Below are 19,146 nucleotides of genomic sequence, written 5' to 3' on the forward strand. Positions count from 1 at the left end.
AAAAAAAAATCCTGCTTCTTGTAGAGGAGAGGGCCAGAGAAAGCAAGTGTTGCCAGAGTTTCAGGATCGATTGGGTTTTGAACAGTGCAAAGAACAAGGGGACGGGGGAGCAATGACAAGACAGTTTCTGCCTTCCAGGAGCGTGAAACCTGGCCCAGGAAATGAAGTACTAGAAGCACACAAGAAGGAAAGCCACACGAGGTGGCGTATAAAATCAGATAAACTCCCTTTCTGAATCACCTGCAGATGACATAAAAGACAGATGGAAAACTTCTGCCAAAGGCAGGGAGGGCAGGAGGTCTGATCACACGTTTATTTGCAGTATAAAAATGAACTGAGCGGTGAATAGGATAGAAGGAAACAGGTCACCCGGGACAGAGGTACCCAACTTGAGTTCACCTGAAAATCCCCTGAGGAGTTTAAGGACTGAGATTGCCAGGCCTTGCCCGCAGCTGGAGGTCGAGTGGGACCAGAACACCTGCATCTTAAACCAGGGGCCACAGCGATTCCGGCGCAAGGACCACAGGCCCCATTCGTGGAAATGTCCACTGGCCAGGGTCACAGCAGTGGGGGAGACAGGGTAGGTTTGTGGAGGGCAATGAAAGTCAGGTCTGCCCGGGGAAGACGCTAAAGAAGGGCCCCCAACCTCCCCACCAATAGCCAGTGAAGGATGCGACGATGGCCCTTGCTGCTTCTGTGTATTAATACGCGACACAGGACATGCCCCAGATCGTACACGATGACAGCATGAGCTCTGTGCAGGGTTCTGGGCCGACTGGGGGCCTTATGGCAGACACAATGGAGCTATTCCTGTTTTCCTTTGGACTGAAATTGTTGCGGCAACATGTATAGCTAGCATTACAGCTCTTAACGAGGGAAAGAACCAAGCAGCACACACAGAGTTGGAGAACAGTCTATTCACGCAGCAAGCTCAACCCAGCAAGTGGTACAGCTCACTTCCCGACTTCTGATCTTCCGACTGCCTTCCTTGGTCTCCTCCTGCTTTTATACCCTTGGTAGGACTCCAAAAGCGTCCAATCAACTACAAGCTTTAACATCCAATCAGCAGCAAGCTTTAACATCCAATCAGCAGCAAGCTTTAACATCCAATCAGCAGCAGTGGGATTCAAAAACTACCCAATCAGGATCATGCGAGTGGGGCAGGAAGCAGGCAGGGGCTCTACCCCTGGCCAGGCCCCAGCAACGTGCACCCCAACCGGCCTCGCCCAGCGCTGGCCGGGGAGATGTGAGCGATGGGGTGGCAGCAAGCGCCCCGTCCTGGCACCCGACATTTTCTGTGTCAAAATGACTTCCAAAGTACTCAAGGACTTTCCACCTCCTAGGTTAGCTATGGTGACAAAACAACTGCACCGGAGGAAGCGGCACTTCCCAGCTAGTACACCTTCTGCAGTATGAACCAGGCAGGCAGCGGTCCTGGTTTATTTTTGTAAAGTGAGGTTTTGGATTATTGGCAGGGGATGGGGATGAGAAGAGGGAGGGAGAGATGTGGCAGTGTGACTGAGGGTTGAGGCGGTGGCTTATTCTAAACGGCCTACCTAGTGAACAGGCCTGGGTTCTGAGTTCTAGGTGGTTCTAGCGTGGCACCTGAACCACTGGTATCGACACTGCCCAGGGGCTTGTTTAAGCGCAGATTCCAGAGCCTTACCTATGGGGTCCGCAGGTCTGGGGCTGAGCCCAGCTCCCTGCGTGGACAATGACGACTGTAGGGCCAGAGAATCACTGTTCTTGAGTTTTCCATTCAAGACAGGGATGCTCAGTGACTTAACAGACCACAAGAGAACTGGCAATTAAGTCATTCAATAAACATTCTGCTTTCAGGAAGTTGATCATTGCAGTGTTTATCTCTGTGCTACCCAGTTGTGAGAAAGACAACGAAAATAGATTGATTTTAGGAATTTCTTCCATCACTCTAGGGCCTATTGGTTTGTGAGTGCTGTATAAGGATTAAACCTGTCTGGGTCCCTGAGCACAAAGCCATCTGACCGTCAGAATAGTGTTCCAAGGAGGAGGAAATTGGCCATGGCGACAGTTTCATGCACAGAGCGCTGGGTCTGAGCCAGGCCCTGTGCACGGTGCTTCACGCCATCCTCACGTCAGCCTGGCCAGGTAGGAGCTATTCTTCTTCCCCTTTTACAATTGAGGAATCTGAAGTTCACAGAGGTTAAGTAACTTGCTCAAAGTCATGTAGCTGGCTAGTTAGGGCCTTGGTTCTAGTCCAGACAATCAATAACCTAACTGTATCATGCCCAGAACTTACTCTGGTTGTCCCACTGGTAAAATGAAGGTAGGGTGGCCCAGATAAGCTCTCAGGACCTTCAGATTCCAATATTCTGTGGTTGGGGTGTGCAGGGCATGCATCTGAGCTCGTTCTGTGTGCTCCATCACCCCAGGATTCTGCGGAGGGTTCACCTTGGGCATCTACAACTCTCCTTCCGCAGTGCGGGCAGGTAGATTCATATAGTTTACCAGAAAAGATTTCTATCTGCAACATCTCTCAACTAACAGAGATGGCACGGGTTGATTTAAAGCATTTCCTAAGGAGCCAAGTAAGCCAGAAGGAAGAGGGATTTCCACGCCACACCTTAGCTATGGTTTTGCAGCCATGCCTGCTACTGATGCAGAAGTTACCAGTTCTTTCTAAAGTGAGGATAATTTTGGAATTTGATATTTTTAGGGTTATGACTCCTCTCTCGTTCCATTAACAGTAAAGCATCTTTGACAAAAGATTATGAAATCACATGTAGCACCGATTAAACTATTTTCCAGGTAACTTCTGAGCCAGGGTATGTTCCAAGACTCTTCAGCATTAAGTAGTTTACAAGTAAAAAAAAAAAAAAAGAAATGACTGCTATTCTAACTCTAAAAGCTGAAAACTGGGGTGCGATAAGTAAGGATGCTTCAGATCATCTGCATTACTACAAATCACGGTAGTTTTTGTACACAGAAGTAACAACGATTGGCCGCATGGGAATCAAAATGCATTAGCTCCTGAAGAGGGATTTTGAAAATTTCATTTCCCCGAGAGAGACGCTGATGCACGGGGCATTTAGCTCTGTGTTTTATGCTTTCTCAAACTCTTTTTCACATTTAGCTAGTGTGATAGCTGGAGTTAATGCTGGAAGCTGTAAATGCTGTCATTATTTCTGTTTTTACCTTCATTTAAGCGGAAAAATCATGTGATTTACTTATCTCCAGGAGGTGTCCCAATTCCAGCACTGCTTAACGTGAAACTGCTCCTTAAAAGCAAGCAGGCATAATTATATTCTCTCTTGAACTAAATTGCCCTCCCCCAGACTAACAAGAAATGGTTCAATTAAGTAGAATGTTACCAACGCGGGACATGTAACTGACGAAAGGTGCCTTTTCTCCCACATGAGCGAGAAAAATCTGGCTCCAAGACATGTTGAGGAATTATGACGATGAGATCTGTATTTTGATGGACTTCTGGACAAAGTCTAAGTGCGTCTGCCTGCCCTTTTCCAGTCACTTGCTGCAGAGGAGAGGAGTTCAAAACCAGCGGCCTCCTCCAGAGTGGTATCCGTGTGCAAAGCAGATGAGGCTTGAGCTATTCTACTTGGCCTGGGAAGGGTCCCAGCCTCACCCCACTCAGCACCCTCCCTCTCCCACAGCAGCCTTTTGGCCCCCTTTGTGGGACCCTCATGCTTCCAGAAACCCAGTCTGAAAGCTGAAGACCTACAGAGCACTGGTAGCTCTCTTACCTATTGTGGTTTTACTTGAGCGTCAAGAGTGAAGCACAGCCCAGAGAGCTACATGACAGAATCGTGTAAGACTTGAAATAAATGTGTTATTTACAATATCGTAATATACTTTCTTCCCCAGTCTGTATTCTTCCCTGCAAACTCAGGAAGTTTCCTGTTTTATGGCTGTACTGCTAGGTACACTGCATTACCTAGAGTTTCCTAAAAGTGACTGGCAAACATTTCACGTTTGCTATGAAAGTAGCTCTAGGGAACCAAAGACGCCTATAAAAAATTAAGTTTTTCTTCCCTTTTCTCCCTTCTTTCCTTCTTTTCTAGTCTCCATCCTTACTTCCTCCCTCTCCGTCTTCCTTTTTTCCACTTCTTTAAAAAGAAGAGTCTTTAGAGATACACAACTCAAACCTTACTTCTTGGCCGGGTGCGGTGGCTCGCACCTGTAATCCTAGCACTCTGGGAGGCCGAGGCGGGAAGATCGCTCAAGGTCAGGAGTTTGAAACCAGCCTGAACAAGAGCGAGACCTCGTCCCTACTAAAATAGAAAGAAATTAATTGGCCAACTAAAAACTATATAGAAAAAATTATCCAGGTATGGTGGCACATGCCTATAGTCCCAGCTACTCGGGAGGCTGAGGCAGGAGGATCGCCTGAACCCAGGAGTTTGAGGCTGCTGTGAGCTAGGCTGATGCCACAGCATTCTAGCCCCAGCAACAGAGCGAGACTCTGTCTCAAACAAACAAACAAACAAAAAACAAAACCCACCCTTCACTCCTTTTAGAAGCACCTTCCAGGCTGGTGCCTCTAAAATAAAATAGAATAAAAAACTATTCTTTGAGAGGGTTCTTTTGGGACCTTCCCTTAAAAATGTTTAATTTTGATATTATGAGTTCCAGAAAGCAGCTGTAACTTTCCTTTGCCCAAAGCCAGTAAGACCCCTTTTTTTTTTCTTCAGGTATTGTGATGTTTGTGGCACAAATGGGATCGGTATAATAATTTAGTTGCCAAAGGAACTGTTCAGAAATTTTATAACACAGTGGTATTTAGCCAGCCATGGGGAAAGAAAGGGCTGATTCATTAGGATTTATTTTTCCACTGAGGCAACAAATGCTAAAGACAAACACCTGCCAAGACCTTCAGGCTGTTAACCTAAATGCCAAGGTCTTTAGTAAGTTTCTTTTCAAAACTGGAAAAGTAAAGTTAGATGGAACTGCTGACTCAAAGAACAAGTACAAAGTACCCAGTGCAAACCGGAACTCAGGTTCACCCTGAACCCCATGCACTTGTCAATTACATCGTTTATGCTCAGTGGGGTCAGATATGGGACTAAAGCCTGTGGCCAGGAAAGGTCAAAGTCATGGTTATCCACAGGGGACCAGGGAGAGGAGTGAGGAACTGTGGGTGCAGAGAAAGGGCACTGAAGAAAATGGTTTACAGCCTAAACTCTTCTTAGAGATTCTGCCATCTGAGTGGGAGGCTTTAGACAAAGGGATCTTCTTCTGATTACATCATTTCTAGTTTTTTTTTTTTTGAGACAGAGTCTCACTTTGTTGTCCAGGCTAGAGTGAGTGCCATGGCGTCAGCCTAGCTCACAGCAACCTCAAACTCCTGGGCTCAAGCGATCCTCCTGCCTCAGCCTCCCGAGTAGCTGGGACTACAGGCATGCACCACCATGCCCGGCTAATTTTTTATATATATATCAGTTGGCCAATTAATTTCTTTCTATTTATAGTAGAGACGGGGTCTCGCTCTTGCTCAGGCTGGTTTTGAACTCCTGACCTTGAGCAATCCGCCCGCCTCGGCCTCCCAAGAGCTAGGATTACAGGTGTGAGCCACCGCGCCCGGCCTCATTTCTAGTTTTACTGGCATAATAAGCTCTACAATAAGAACTGACCTAATCTGCCTTAAAGTACCTGCTCCTCTATTTTTCTCTCCTAACTGCATCTGAAATGTTCCTTCCCTTGTGTCCTTTATTTCCACATTCCACATTCATTCAACAAAGGTTAATTATCTACTGTAAACTGAGTTAATTGTTTTCAGTAAATAAGACATCACTTCTCAACTTCCTTCAACTAATATTTCTTCCAGAATTTGCACTTTCTTACTCTAGCAGTTTCAGCATCATTGCCTACATTTTCAGTATGTTTGTTGACCTTTTGTATTTCCTTTTTTTGTGAATTGTCTACTTATAGCTTTAGCCCATTTTCCTATTAGAGTATCTATTGTTTTTCCTATTGATTTGTAAAAGCTCTTCATGTATTTCTAAGGACGTTAACTCTTTGTCTTTTGTATGTGTTGCAAATATTTTTCCCAATTTGTATTTCTCTTTCATTTCCGCATAAGTATTTTGTTGCCATGGTGAATTTAAATCAATCAATTTCTTCTATTGTGCTTATGGCTTTGGGGATCGTAAAGAGAAAAGTCCTCCCTTACCCTAGGAATATGCCAGTATTCACTTACAGTTCTAGTTTTTAAAAACAATGTAATATTTAATTCTTCTCTAATTGCAGGGCTCTAACATTTTAAAAATAGTTTGTTTTTCTCAGCACCATCTTTAATTGAAATTTCTATTGAGAGAATTGCAGACTGACATGTAGTTGTAAGAAGTAAAATAGACAGGGACTGTAAATTAGCACAGTCTCAATGGAAAACAGTATGGAGATTTCTCAAAGAAATGTAGACTTACCATTTGACCCAGCAATCCTACTACTGGGTATCTACCCAAAGAAAATAAGTCAGTTTATCAAAAAGACACCTGCACTCGAATGTTTATTGCAGCACAATTCACAATGGCAAAGATTTGGAATCAACCTAAGGGCCCATCAATTCATGAGTGGATTAAGAAAATGTGGTGTATCTATCTCTATATATCTATCCACACACACACACACACACACACACACACACACAACATGGAGTACTACTCAACCACAAAAAGGAATGAAATAATGTCTTTTGCAGCAACTTGGATGGAACTGGAGACTATTATCCCAAGTGGAGTATCTCAGGAATGGAAAAACAAACACCATATGTACTCTCTAATAATTAGGAGCTAATTGATGGGCACACATGGGCACAAAGAGAAGTAAAAGGTCATTGGAAATCAAGCAGTGGGGAAGTGAGAGGTAAAAACCTACCAACCTACAAATCGGGTACAATGAACACTATTTGGGTGCTGGGCACACTAAAAGCCCCACCTTAAGCACTATAAGGTATCCATGTAACAAAAACATTTGTATCCCCTTAATATTTTGAAATTAAAAAAAAGAAATAATACAAAGAGATTCTGTTATACTTTACCCAGTTTTCCCTAATGGTAACATTTTGCAAACTATCCAGTAATATCACAACCAGGATTTTTTTTTTTTTTTTTTTTTTAAGACAGAGTCTCACTCTGTTGCCCAGGCTAGAGTGAGTGCCGTGGCGTCAGCCTAGCTCACAGCAACCTCAAACTCCTGGGCTCAAGCGATCCTTCTGCCTCAGCCTCCCGAGTAGCTGGGACTACAGGGATACACCACCATGCCCGGCTAATTTTTTCTATATATATTAGCTGGCCAATTAATTTCTTTCTGTTTAAAGTAGAGATGGAGTCTCGCTCTTGCTCAAGCAATCCGCCCGCCTCAGCCTCCCAGAGTGCTGGGATTACAGGCGTGAGCCACCGGCGCCCGGCCACAACCAGGATATTGACATTGACACAACCCACTGGTCTGTTTCTATTCCCTCCGATTGCTCTGTGCTTGCGTGTGAATGTGTATTTAGTTCTATACAATTTTGTAACAGGCGTGGGCTCCTCCTATAAGCATTTTTGAATAGTCCATTCTTTTTCCACTCTCTTGAAATGTCACTTATCAGAGGCAAAATTCTTATATTTTATTTATGTCTAGATTTTATATTTTGTTCTATTGATCCACTGTCTATGATGGGGCTGGTATCAGAAACACAAACAGTTCTCCTTTCCTGTATGTTGGTTGAGAAGACCCTTCCTTCTCCCTTTGCTCTTCTTCTCTCTTCTCCCTTTTTCTTTTCAAAACTGCCCTTGCTTATTTCATGTTCAATTTTCCTGATGAGTTTCAGAATCGTTTGGTTAAGTTCCAGAAGAGGATATTTAGATTTTGATTGGGGTTGCCTTATATTTAGAGATTCATTTGTGGAGAAATGACATTCTTACCAAATTGAGTTTTTCTATCAGGAACACAGTGTATCTCTCTGCATTTATAGAAATCCTTTAAAAATGAGCCTTAGTAGAATTTTGTAATTACTTCATATGAATTGTGCACAAATCTTATCATGCTGATTCCTGTTTCATAGCTTTTGTAGATGTTGCGGATGGAATCTTTCCTCCCCCCATATATATTTTTTGGTTGTTTGTTGTCTTATTATTGATGCTTTTTATTGTGGCAAAATATTCATAAAATGTACCATTTTAACCATTTTAAGTGTACAATTCAGTGGCATTAAGTACATTCACATGTTGCATAACCATCATCACCATCCATTTCCAGAAATTTTTTGTTATCCCAAACAGAGCTTCTGTACCCACTAAACAATAACTCCCTAGGCTCCCTCCTTCCCCCCAGCCCCTGGGCAACCTCTATTCTACTTTCTGTCTATGAATTTGCTTATTCTAAATTCCTCAGATAAGTGGAATCATATAACATTTGTCCTTTTGTGTCTGGTTTCTGTCATTTGGCATGATGTTTTCAAAGTTCATCCATGTTGTAGCATGTATCAGAATTTCATTCCATTTTTGGCTGAATAACATTCTCTCGTATGTATGCGCCACATTTTGTTTGACCATTCATCCATCAGTGGGCACTTGGATCGTTTCCTCCTGTTGGCTGTTGTGAATAATGCTGTTATGAACTTGGGTGTAAAAAGATCTGTTTGAGTCTCTGCTGTTAATTTTTTTGGGTATATACTAAAAAAGAAGATTTAATATATTTTACAATGGATTATTAGTGGCATACAGCAGCAGAAAGGTATTAAATTTCCAATTAGAAAAAAATATCAACATCCCCTATCTGCCTAAAAACAAAAATAGAAAACCAACCCAAAACATATGTACTCATCCTTCAAGGCCCTTGTTAAATGCCCTTCCTAGTCCTCCCAGCCCTGACCTCACTGTGATAATTGTGCATGAACCCTTCCCCATTCCTAGGCTGTGAGCTCAGCACATACCAGGCACCCAAAACTTTTTGTAATTGTTCATGAAAAATCAGCTCTTTGTGCTGTTGAGTCTTCTGGATGAGTTTCTTTGCAAAAGCAAAAGGGAGTAGTTAGAGTAGGCGCAATAGAGGGACTCTTTCAACCTTGCAGAAGTGGTCTCAAGGCCACAAAGGCAGGTGAATTTATCTGAAGGGCCAGGTTGTTCTGTCAATGTCTAGGTATCTATTGCAGGCCTGGGAATGCACTTAGAATATATTTGTCTTTTGCTTTCCTCACAAGAATGGTAATTTCTAAATCGTATTCTTTACTATAGCCTGAAGGCCTGGGTTGGGTTCCTGATGAGTAAATCTTTATATTCTCAGTTAGGTTTTAAGCTCCTTAAAAGTAGAGGCTACAGCTGGGCGTGGTGGCTCACACCTATAATCTTAGCACTTTAGGAGGCCAAGGTGGATCAGGAGGTTAGGAGTTCGAGACCAGCCTGAGCAAGAGTGAGACCCTGTCTCTACAAAAAAAAAAAAAAAAAAGAAAGAAAAACTAGCCAGGTGTGGTGGCATGCACCTGTAGTCTAAACTACTCAAGGCTGAGGCAAGAGAATCATTTGAGCCCAGGAGTATGAGGTTGCAGAGAGCTATGATGATGCCATTGCACTTTTTAGCTGGAGCAACAGAATGAGACTCTGTCTTAAAAAAAGAAAAAGAAGAGGATTTTCTACGGCCTCCTCCATAAACACACACACACACACACACACACACACACACACACACAAAGATCAAGAATGCCAAGTCAGTGTCAGGCTATCTGGGCTCAGCTCTCAGCCCTGTCACTTACCCAAGGACACATACCTAGAAAGGGATAGAGGAGGAATCTGAACCCCAGCAGTTTTTGATTATTATCCTAACTTTAAGCAAATTATTTAATCTCTTCTTTGCATCACTTTCTTCGCCTATAAAACAGGATAATAACAATCGCACCCTCAGGATTTTCGTGAAGATTAAGTGACCTAATACAGGTAAAATGCTAGAAGGGTGCTCAGAGTCCTACCCCTTCAAGGGGCAGGCGTCATTGTCATCTGCAGAGCCACGCACGGTGTCTGCCAAGTGATGCTTTCTATGAACTGGGTCTTCCACTGTGCGCCTTGGGAAGATTTCTTATTTGATCAGACCCTTGCCCTCCTCCATCTGAAACAGCTTTTGCATTTGCATTTGACAAGAGGCAGCTGGCAGTAAGAGACAGACACCTGCCATCCACCTGACTGGCTGTGCTCAAGGTCCTGAGAACGGCAGGCTCCAGGAAAGAGAAGAGGGCCGGGCACTGAGTCCTGGGCCCCATTTCTCACTTCTAACTAGAGCAGAAAGGCCATCGTTATGGTTTGAATATGTTCCCCGCAAAGCTCGTGCTGGAAACTTAATCCCCAATGCAACAGTGTTGGGAGGTGGGCCTAACGGGAAGTGTTTAGGTCATGAGGGCTCCACCCTCATGAACAGATTGATGCTGAATATATATATACATACACACATATGTATATGTATATATATATTGTTTTTGAGACAGAGTCTCACTCTGTTGCCCAGGCTAGAGTGCTGTGGCATCAGCCTAGCTCACAGCAACCGCAAACTTCTGGGCTCAAACTATCCTCCTGCCTCAGCCTCCTGAGTAGCTGGGACTACAGGCATGTACCACCATGCCTGGCTAATTTTTTCTATATATTTTTAGTTGGTCAATTAATTTCTTTCTATTTTTTAGTAGAGACGGGGTCTCGCTCTTGCTCAGACTGGTTTCAAACTCCTGACCTTGAGCGATCCTCCCCCCTCGGCCTCCAAGAGTGCTAGGATTACAAGCATGAGCCACCTCACCCGGCCGATGCCGATTATATTAATACAAGGGCTTGAGGCTGTGAGTTTGATCTCTTTCTCTCTCTCTCACTCTCTTGCTCATGCACCATGGGATGATGTGGCAAGAGGGCCCTTGCCAGATGCCCGCCACTCAATCTTGGCCTTCCCAGCTGCAGAACCCTGAGCCAATAAATTTATGTTCATTATAAATTGCCCAGTCTGTGGGACTCTAATATGGCAGCACACGTGGATTAAGAGCAAGCTGTGCTGGAGGAGGGGTTCCAGAGCGCCCACATGTGCATTCAGACCAGGGCCCACCAACCCTGCAAGCCCAGGTGGAACAACTCCACTGTCAAGTTTTAAGGAGGCCTTCCTCTTACGGCCCACCCCAGTCTGTGGCTGTCTTGCTTGTTAGGCTGTTTGCACGTCTTTGCCGAGAAAGCACATACTGTATGAGGACAGGGACCTCCAAACACATGCACACGCATTTGTACAATTTGCAAAAGCACAAGCACTGGCCTGGAGCCCAATACAGCCAACTGGAAAGATGCCCTTGAGACCTCTGGGATCCTGCTCCACCCTCAGCACCCAGCCCAGAGCAGGCATGAGGATAATGTTGTCAAATGTTTGCAAAGAAAGAAGGCAAGTGGGCGGGAAGGGAGGAAAACACCTTCTCCCTCCTCCATCCCACCTACCCAACACTCTTCAAACACTGTGTTCCAGGAAGACTCCCCTGACTTTTATATATTTTTTCTCTGGTTTTTGGGAGCCAAAAAAAAACAACAACAACAACAACATGAAAATAAGACTAAATTATTCAAAAGTGGGACTGTGCCCATCCTTGTGTCACCTCTCTGCCCCTCCCTCTGCCTGGCCTGGCACTGGCCACATTTACAGGTCAAGTCCTGGTCAAGTCATGAATGCTTCCTTTTAGGAACTTTGAGCCTGCTTTTTTTCTCCATCAGAGACAGCTTGTAAATAGCCTGGTGGACACTGGGTGGGAGACCACGTTGGTGGGGGCACTTCCCACAGTCTACTCGTGGTCCCTGGGGCCACGTCATGCCAGTGCAGGTGGAATACTTCCAGCACAGCCTAGTATCTTCACACAGCTGCTCACAGAAGTCCCCTGGTGCTCTGGGCAACCGTCACTTCGGGCCACTGACAGGTCTGCTCCGGCTGAGGTCACCTCCCTTCTGACCTGCAGTCAGCCTGAAAGCTTGTTCGGCTCAGTCCAGGGAATGGGACCAAACCTCACCATTGCCATCTGATTCTTGGCAAAAATAAATGACAGCAACTTTTTTCTTGGTTACAGTGTGCCTGACTACTAAGACAGGACAACTCTAATGGGATGGAAAAGGCTGGCATGAGAATAGCAGATTGTTTATCCAGAAGGAGCTTTGGTTCTATTGATATTCTGGTTAACTGAGGCTTATGATAGATAGCAGACACAAATGTGCAGTTATCAAAGTATATCAAACCGTGCACATCACACAAATTCTGCCAGATTATATTTAAAACTATCTTTGATGGTCCAGATGGCATTTCAGATTCTTGCGGTACATCAGAATCATCACAATGAGCACAAATTATTTTGAAACAGCACTGATGGGATTGTCCGATTTTATCAGATTTCTTGCTGCCTGAATTCCAGTAAGTGCGTTTTCTACATTTATTTGCATGTAGAATAAACTCTGCTTTATCCAGAATCCAAACATGCATTTATGCAACTTGGAAAAGCACAACCCCAGGACTGGAGCCCAATACAGCTCACTGGAAAGACACGCTCAGATCACATGGTCAGGGCTAGAAGGATCCAGCTTGGAGAAAGAGGAGAGGGGGTGGTGTCCTGTGTGTGGGGCAGGAGAGCACTAGGGTGAAGAGTGTGGACTCACATCCCGCCTCTGCCACACAAGAGCCAGGTGACCTTGGAGATGATATTTCACCTTTCCTATGCCTCAGTCTCCTCATCTGTGAAATGGGATGATGACAATAATGCCAACCTCACAGGACTGTTGGTCAGATTCAGTGAAATGAAGAATATAATGCACCCTCTGCTTCTCCTTGTTTCGGACCCCCAACTGCTTTCCCCTGTTCCTTGAATAGTTTAGTCACTGGCTCACAGTTGTCAATTTCTTCAATGCTATTCCTATCACAATTCTGTGTGATTTCGGTATTCACATAGAATCGATGCTAATTGCAACACCCTGGCATGGCCTCGCAATCCCTGGACCTTCCCCTTTGGCCCACCGAGTCACTTTTCTCATTTGGTTTCCAAGACACAAGTCTCCTCTGATTCTTTTCGTAACTCACTGGCTTCTCCTTCTCAGTCTCCTCTGCTAGATCTCCTTCATCTTTCTGTCTTTTGGGGCACCCCAGCCCTCAATCCTTGGGCCTCTTCTCCATTCTCTATTCATTTCCTTGATTATTTCATTTGGTGTCATGATTTTAAATACCATCCATATGCTGGTGTCTCCCAGATTTTATGTCTAGTTTAAACCTTCCCCCTGAACTCCAGACTCATGTACCCGGCTGCCTATTTTATGTTTCCACTTGGATATGGAATAGTGATCCCCAAATTAACAAGTCCAAAATGGAATTCCTGACTGTCTCCTCCACTCCAATGGATCCACCTTCAGTCTTTCCTATTTCAATAAATAGTAACTTTCTCCTTCTAGTTGTTCAAGCCCAAAGCAGTCATCTTGGACTCCTCTCTTTCCCTTACACCTCACATCCAATCCATCAAGAAATCCTGTTTGTTATACCTACCAAAATATATTCAGAGCTCAACCATTTCTCAACACCTTCCCTGCTACCATCCTGATATTGTCTTCCCTGGATTCTTTTTTTTTTTTTTTTTTTTTTTTGGTAGAGACAGGGTCTTGCCTGTGTTGCCCAGGCTGGTCTTGAACTCAAGGTCTCAAGTGATTTTCCTGTCTCAGCCTCCCAGAGTGCTGGGATTACAGGCATGAGCCACCAAGCCAGGCTTTCCCCTGGATTCTTGTTGTAGCCTCCAGACTGGTCTCCCTGCTGCTGTCTTTGTCCAGCTCATAGCAGCCGGAGCCATCCTTCTGAAGTAAGTCAGAGTACCTTCAGCCCCAAACCCTCCAGTGAGCACCACTCACCTGGCATGAAAACCAAAGTCCTTATAAGAGCCTGCAGAGCTGACCCAGTCTTCCCCTCCCCAATTCCACCTCTAACTTCCTCCCCACCCCTCTACTGTTCACTCACCCTCTTCAGCCACATGGCCTCCTTGCTGCTCCTCCTCTACCGTAGCCTTAATCACTAAACCCTACTGATTCTTGGGGTATTGGGGAGTACGGTGGGAGGGGGACACCAAGGGTTTCCCTGGGAGGTGGGGCATGCCTGGCTGAGCCAGAAGAATCAGTACATGTTGTCTAGGTAAACAGTAGCAAGAGAAAGACTGCAGGCTGAGGGAACTCCTAGTGCATAGGAAGAGCATGGTATGCCCAGGAATGTGCCAGCAGGGTAGGTAGGGATAGAGAGGGGCAGAGTGGGGTGTCAGAGGGACAAAGGTAGGGAAATGTCAAGGTCCAGATCAGATCCTTATTATGATGTAGTCCAGCATATCCCTGCACTACACACCTCCCAGGCCTCAGAAACCTCCAGAATGAAACCCCTTTGATATAGGGAGGCCCTGTATAAATTTAAATAGATTACTTATAAAAAAAATCCTGACATTCATATGGAACCACAAAAGACAGAATAGCCAAAGCACTCTTGAGCAAAAAACAACTACAACAACAACAAATAAAGCTGGAGACATCCTACTACCTAATTTCAAATAGACCACAAAGCTATAGTAATCATTAACAGCATGGTGTAGGCATAAAAACAGATATATAGACCAATGGAACAGAATAGAGAGCCCAGAAATAAATCCACACATTCACAGTAATTGATCTTTGACAAAAGTGCCAAGAATACACAGTGAAGAAAGGACAGTCACTTCAATAAATGATATTGGGAAACCTGGATATCTACATGCAAAAGAATGAAATTTGACTTTATTTCATACCATATGTAAAAATCAATTCAAAATGTATTAAAGACTTAAATGTAAGATCTTAAACTACAAAACCACTAGAAGAAAACATAAAAAAAAAGTGTTTTGACATTGGTCTTTGCAATGGTTTTTTGGATATGACCCCAAAACCATAGACAACAAAAGCAAAAATAGACAAATGGGATTGCATCAAACTAAAAAGCTTCTGCACAGCAGAGGAAACAGTCAACAGAATGAATGGAGAAAATATTTCTATCCACATATCTGATAAGGGGCAAATATGAAACATAAATAAGGAACTCAATAGTAAGAAAACAGATAATTTGATTTAAAAATGGGCAAAAGACCTGAATAGACATTACTCCAAGGAAGACATACAAATGACCAATAGTTACATGAAAAAATGCACAGCATCACTAATCATCAGGGAAATGCAATTTTTTTTTTTTTTTTTCAGACAGAGTCTTGCTCTGTTGCCTGGGCTAGAGTGCAGTGGTGTCATCACAGTTTACTGCAACCTCAAAGTCCTGGGCTAAGGCAATCCTCCTGCTTCAGCCTCCCAAGTAGCTGGGACTACAGGCACACTCCACCACACCCAGATGATTTTTCTATTTTTTGTAAAGACAGGGTTTCACTCTTGCTCAGGCTGGTCTTGAACTCCTGGCCTTAAGCAATCCTCCCATCTTGGCCTCCCAGAGTGCTAGTATCACAGGTGTGAGCCATCTTGCCCAGCCCAGAAATGCAAATTAAAACCACCTTACACCTGTTAGGATGGCCATTATGAAAAAGACAAAAGGTAAGTGTTGTTTTAACGGTGTGGTAAAAAGAGAAATCCTTGTACACTACGGTAGAAGTGTTACAATATAACATAGGTTACTTCTGAGGCTCTGCTAGCCACTGGCTTCCTTAAAGAAGTTCGTATTAGTATGTATACTTGAAAGTGGAAACCTACCTCCCTGTACATCAGATATTCCCTGATGTGACCAGCTACAAATATTGATATTTCTTTAGATTTTGTAGATTGGAGTGTCTCCTTCGTGAAGATCTTTGAAGGATGGATTGGGGACCTTCCCTTTAACAGCAGAGCATAGTGGTTTTAAGCACAAGGGCTCTGTAGTCAGACTCTCCGGGTTTAAAACCTGGTTCCTGCCACTTGTTAGCTGTGGAAACTTGCACAATCTACTTAGCCTCTTTGTTCCTCAATGTCCTCATGAAAGGGCCACAGAACCTTCACCTATTGACATGCTTACTGAACCCAGAACAGCCAGGCGAGGAGCACAGAGGGGACCCGGACAAGCTCACTCCCAGCCATGCAGACCTCTTGTTTAGGTACCACCAGTCTTGCCCTACTCCTACCCATTCTCCATGCTGCAACCAGAACCTCAGTGAACTTTCTAAAATGCAGAATAGACCACATCCTATTCCTGTTTCAATTCCTACAGTGGTTCCCTAGTGCCCTCAGGATAAAGTCCAAATTCCTCACAAGACCTGGCCCCCTCTGCCTGCCCCATCTCATCTCTTGCTACATCTTTCTTGCACATTACATTCCAGCCACACTCAATAACATATCCCCAAACGAGCCATGTTCTCGCCATTTCTGGACCTTCTCCTGGGACCCTCTTTCACTGATCCACTCCCCTGTTTGGCTGAGGAATTTCTACAGTGTATTTCAAGTCGTGGTTGAGACATTACAATTCCAGGAAATCTTCTCTCAAGACTGGATTATGGGTTCCTCCCGTGAGCTCCTCTGTATACTTACGTGAGTGATGTGTACACACCCCCCTCTGGTAGCCATAACTCTGTACTGAAATTGCTGGTGTACTTGTCCGTCTCACCTACTAGATTCTAAAAGACTGGAGGGCTGGGGATTACCTGATCATTGTTATGTCTCCAGTGCCTCCACAAAGCCCTGCACACAGTGAGTGCTCTCTGTGCATTTGTGGAATCAAGTTAGAAACCCCAGTCATGGTTTGTCCTCACCCATCTCTCTGAATTCAGTGTATATCCAAGTTCTTTCTCAAAAATGCCTCCTGAATTCTTTCCATCACCATGGCCCTAAGGACCTTAGTTGAAGCCTTCTTCAGGTCCTACCGTGCCTGTTCTGATGACCTCATTGCTTGTTCCCTGGCCACAGCAATAGATAAACCCTGTAATTGATTCAGGTTATTAAGCATGAAATGTCCAATTTGACAGTTGATATCTCTGACATTTCTTGTTTTATTTTTTAAAGGTACATCCTCAGTTTTTCAAATGCACATTTTGGCTTGTGATTGATTATCTTTTAAGTTTTTTGGAGCAATTTTTGTGAAACCATGAATAAGTCAAAAATCCATGTTAGTTTTGAATATGAGTTCCGTCATGGAACCAATGCACGAAATATCAGTGGGGTGTTTGGGAAGGATGTCGCTAATGAATTCACAGTATGTTGATGGTTAGAGAAGTTCCGCTGTGGTGATTTTCATCTTGAAAATGAGCCATGTGGGTGACCTGAGACCAAGGCGGATAATGATGAGCTGAGAGCTGTAGTGGAAGCAAATCCATCTCGACCTACATGTGAATTAGCAGCAAGGTTTGATGTTACTATTCCAATAAGATGGACCATTTAAAACAAATTGGCAAGGTAAAGAAGCTGGATAGATGGGTTCCGCACGAATTAAATGAATGTCAGAAGAGAAATCATCTCAAAGCTTGCCCTTTTTTTGCTGTCATGACAAAGAGGCGAACGAACCATTTCTACACCGTATTGTTACACGTGATAAAAAATGGATTCTTTTCGACACACTGCACCTTCATGAAATCTGGTCAATCGATGACAGCGGGTGTCTACTGCAACCAACTGAACAAAATGATGAGGATGCTTCCGATTAACCAGCCAAGATTGGTCAACAGAGACAGGCCAATCCTCTTGGCAAGACAAACGCTCGACCACATGTGGCACAAACAACACCGCTCAAACTACAGAGGCTGGACTGGGAAACCTCTCTTGTCATCCACCGTATTCACCAGACCCTGCACCAACTGACTACCACTTCTTCCAGGCTTTGGACCACTTCTTGCAAGGGAAAACATTCAACTCTCAACAAGCTGTGGAAAATGCCTTTCATGATTTCATTGCCATTTGCTCTCCAGACTTCTTTGCTGCTGGCGTAAACAAGGTAAACAAGATGGCAAATCTGTGTCGATAGTTTAGGACCATACTTTGATTCATTGTACTGCTTTCTGGCTGAGATATTATAAACTACACTGTTTATTCAAAATCGGACATTTCATATTTAACGACCTAAATATAAACCTTTCCCTGACCTCATTCATCTGTCAGGGAGGCACAACCGCACTCATCACTGTGCTAGCACTTTTACAATGTATTGTAATCAAAGGCAAAATGTCGGCCTCTTGTATTTGACTGGGGAGCTGCTGGAAAGCGAGGACTGTGTGTAGTCACTCATTCATTCATTCATTCATTCATTCATTCATTCATTCATTCATTCGTGTCTCTCCAGCATCTTACAAGTTGAGTGATAATTAGTAGAGCAAATATGATTTCTAGATTACTCCTTTTCCTAACAACCTCCATTAGCCCCCTGTTGCTCAGCGGGATAAAACCGAAATTCCTTAGCAGGGCCCCAGGGCCTGCCAGACTCTGGTCCCTCAGGGCCTTCCCCGCCATTTCCTGCTCCCTCCTGCCACACCGCTGTCTCCAAAGGCAGGAGATCACCCTGCACCCCTGCACTTCTGCCCATGTGTGTCTGTGGCCCCCTTACCCTCTCCTTCCTGTCCAAGACCTAGTTTAAAGGCCCCTTTCTCTGTGAAGCCTTGCTCAGCTTGTCCTGGTAGAGCTCGCTCTCCTCTCCTGACTGCGGCAGCACTTACTATCTGAGCGACATCATATGTTCACAGTTATTCTCCCCACCCTGGACAAGAGGAGCGGCAAGGCCCATGCATGCAGGGAGAGGAAATCACTCGTGGCAGCCTCAGGGGTTAGGGCGGCACCTGTGACATAGAGGAGGCCCTGGAAAGGGCCCCTGACTGAATACTTTGTGTTTTACGCGATTTGTGCTTTATGGGATTCATAGTGTCGTACTAGTAGGGCAAGAACAGGCAGGCACATCGGTAAAAGCGAATAAGCGCTCCTAAAGAGATCCCTGTAAATCTAAGGCTTACGTGTGGTAAAAATAGCTTCACAGACCAGGAGAGAAAGGAAGGCTTATTCAGTCAGTGCGGCTGGGAAAATTAGATTTTTTCTCCCCCCACTCTGGGTTCTAAATTTTTTTTTTTAATGTATTCTTTTTATTTTTTTATTATTTCGGCATATTATAAGGGTACAAATTTTAAGGTTTCAATAAATGCCCTTTCCCCCCCTCCCCCCACAAGTCTGAGTGAAAATTAGATAT

General features: G+C 44.2%; 1 protein-coding gene and 1 long non-coding RNA gene across 2 annotated transcripts in view; one reads left to right on the forward strand and one right to left on the reverse strand.

Annotated features, from left to right (window-relative positions):
* KCNK13 (potassium two pore domain channel subfamily K member 13) overlaps window positions 1-19,146 on the reverse strand; it is a 91,482-nt gene that overhangs the window by 11,127 nt on the left and 61,209 nt on the right. The gene's annotated exons all lie outside the window — the stretch shown is intronic.
* LOC105876298 (uncharacterized) lies at window positions 1,166-3,838 on the forward strand. The gene is made up of 3 exons (XR_001156383.3): window positions 1,166-1,452; window positions 1,935-2,127; window positions 3,505-3,838. It is a non-coding gene; the product is annotated as an uncharacterized LOC105876298 (long non-coding RNA).

Source organism: Microcebus murinus, chromosome 6 (genome assembly GCF_040939455.1).
Source record: "Microcebus murinus isolate Inina chromosome 6, M.murinus_Inina_mat1.0, whole genome shotgun sequence".
NCBI classification, from domain to species: Eukaryota; Metazoa; Chordata; class Mammalia; order Primates; family Cheirogaleidae; genus Microcebus; species Microcebus murinus.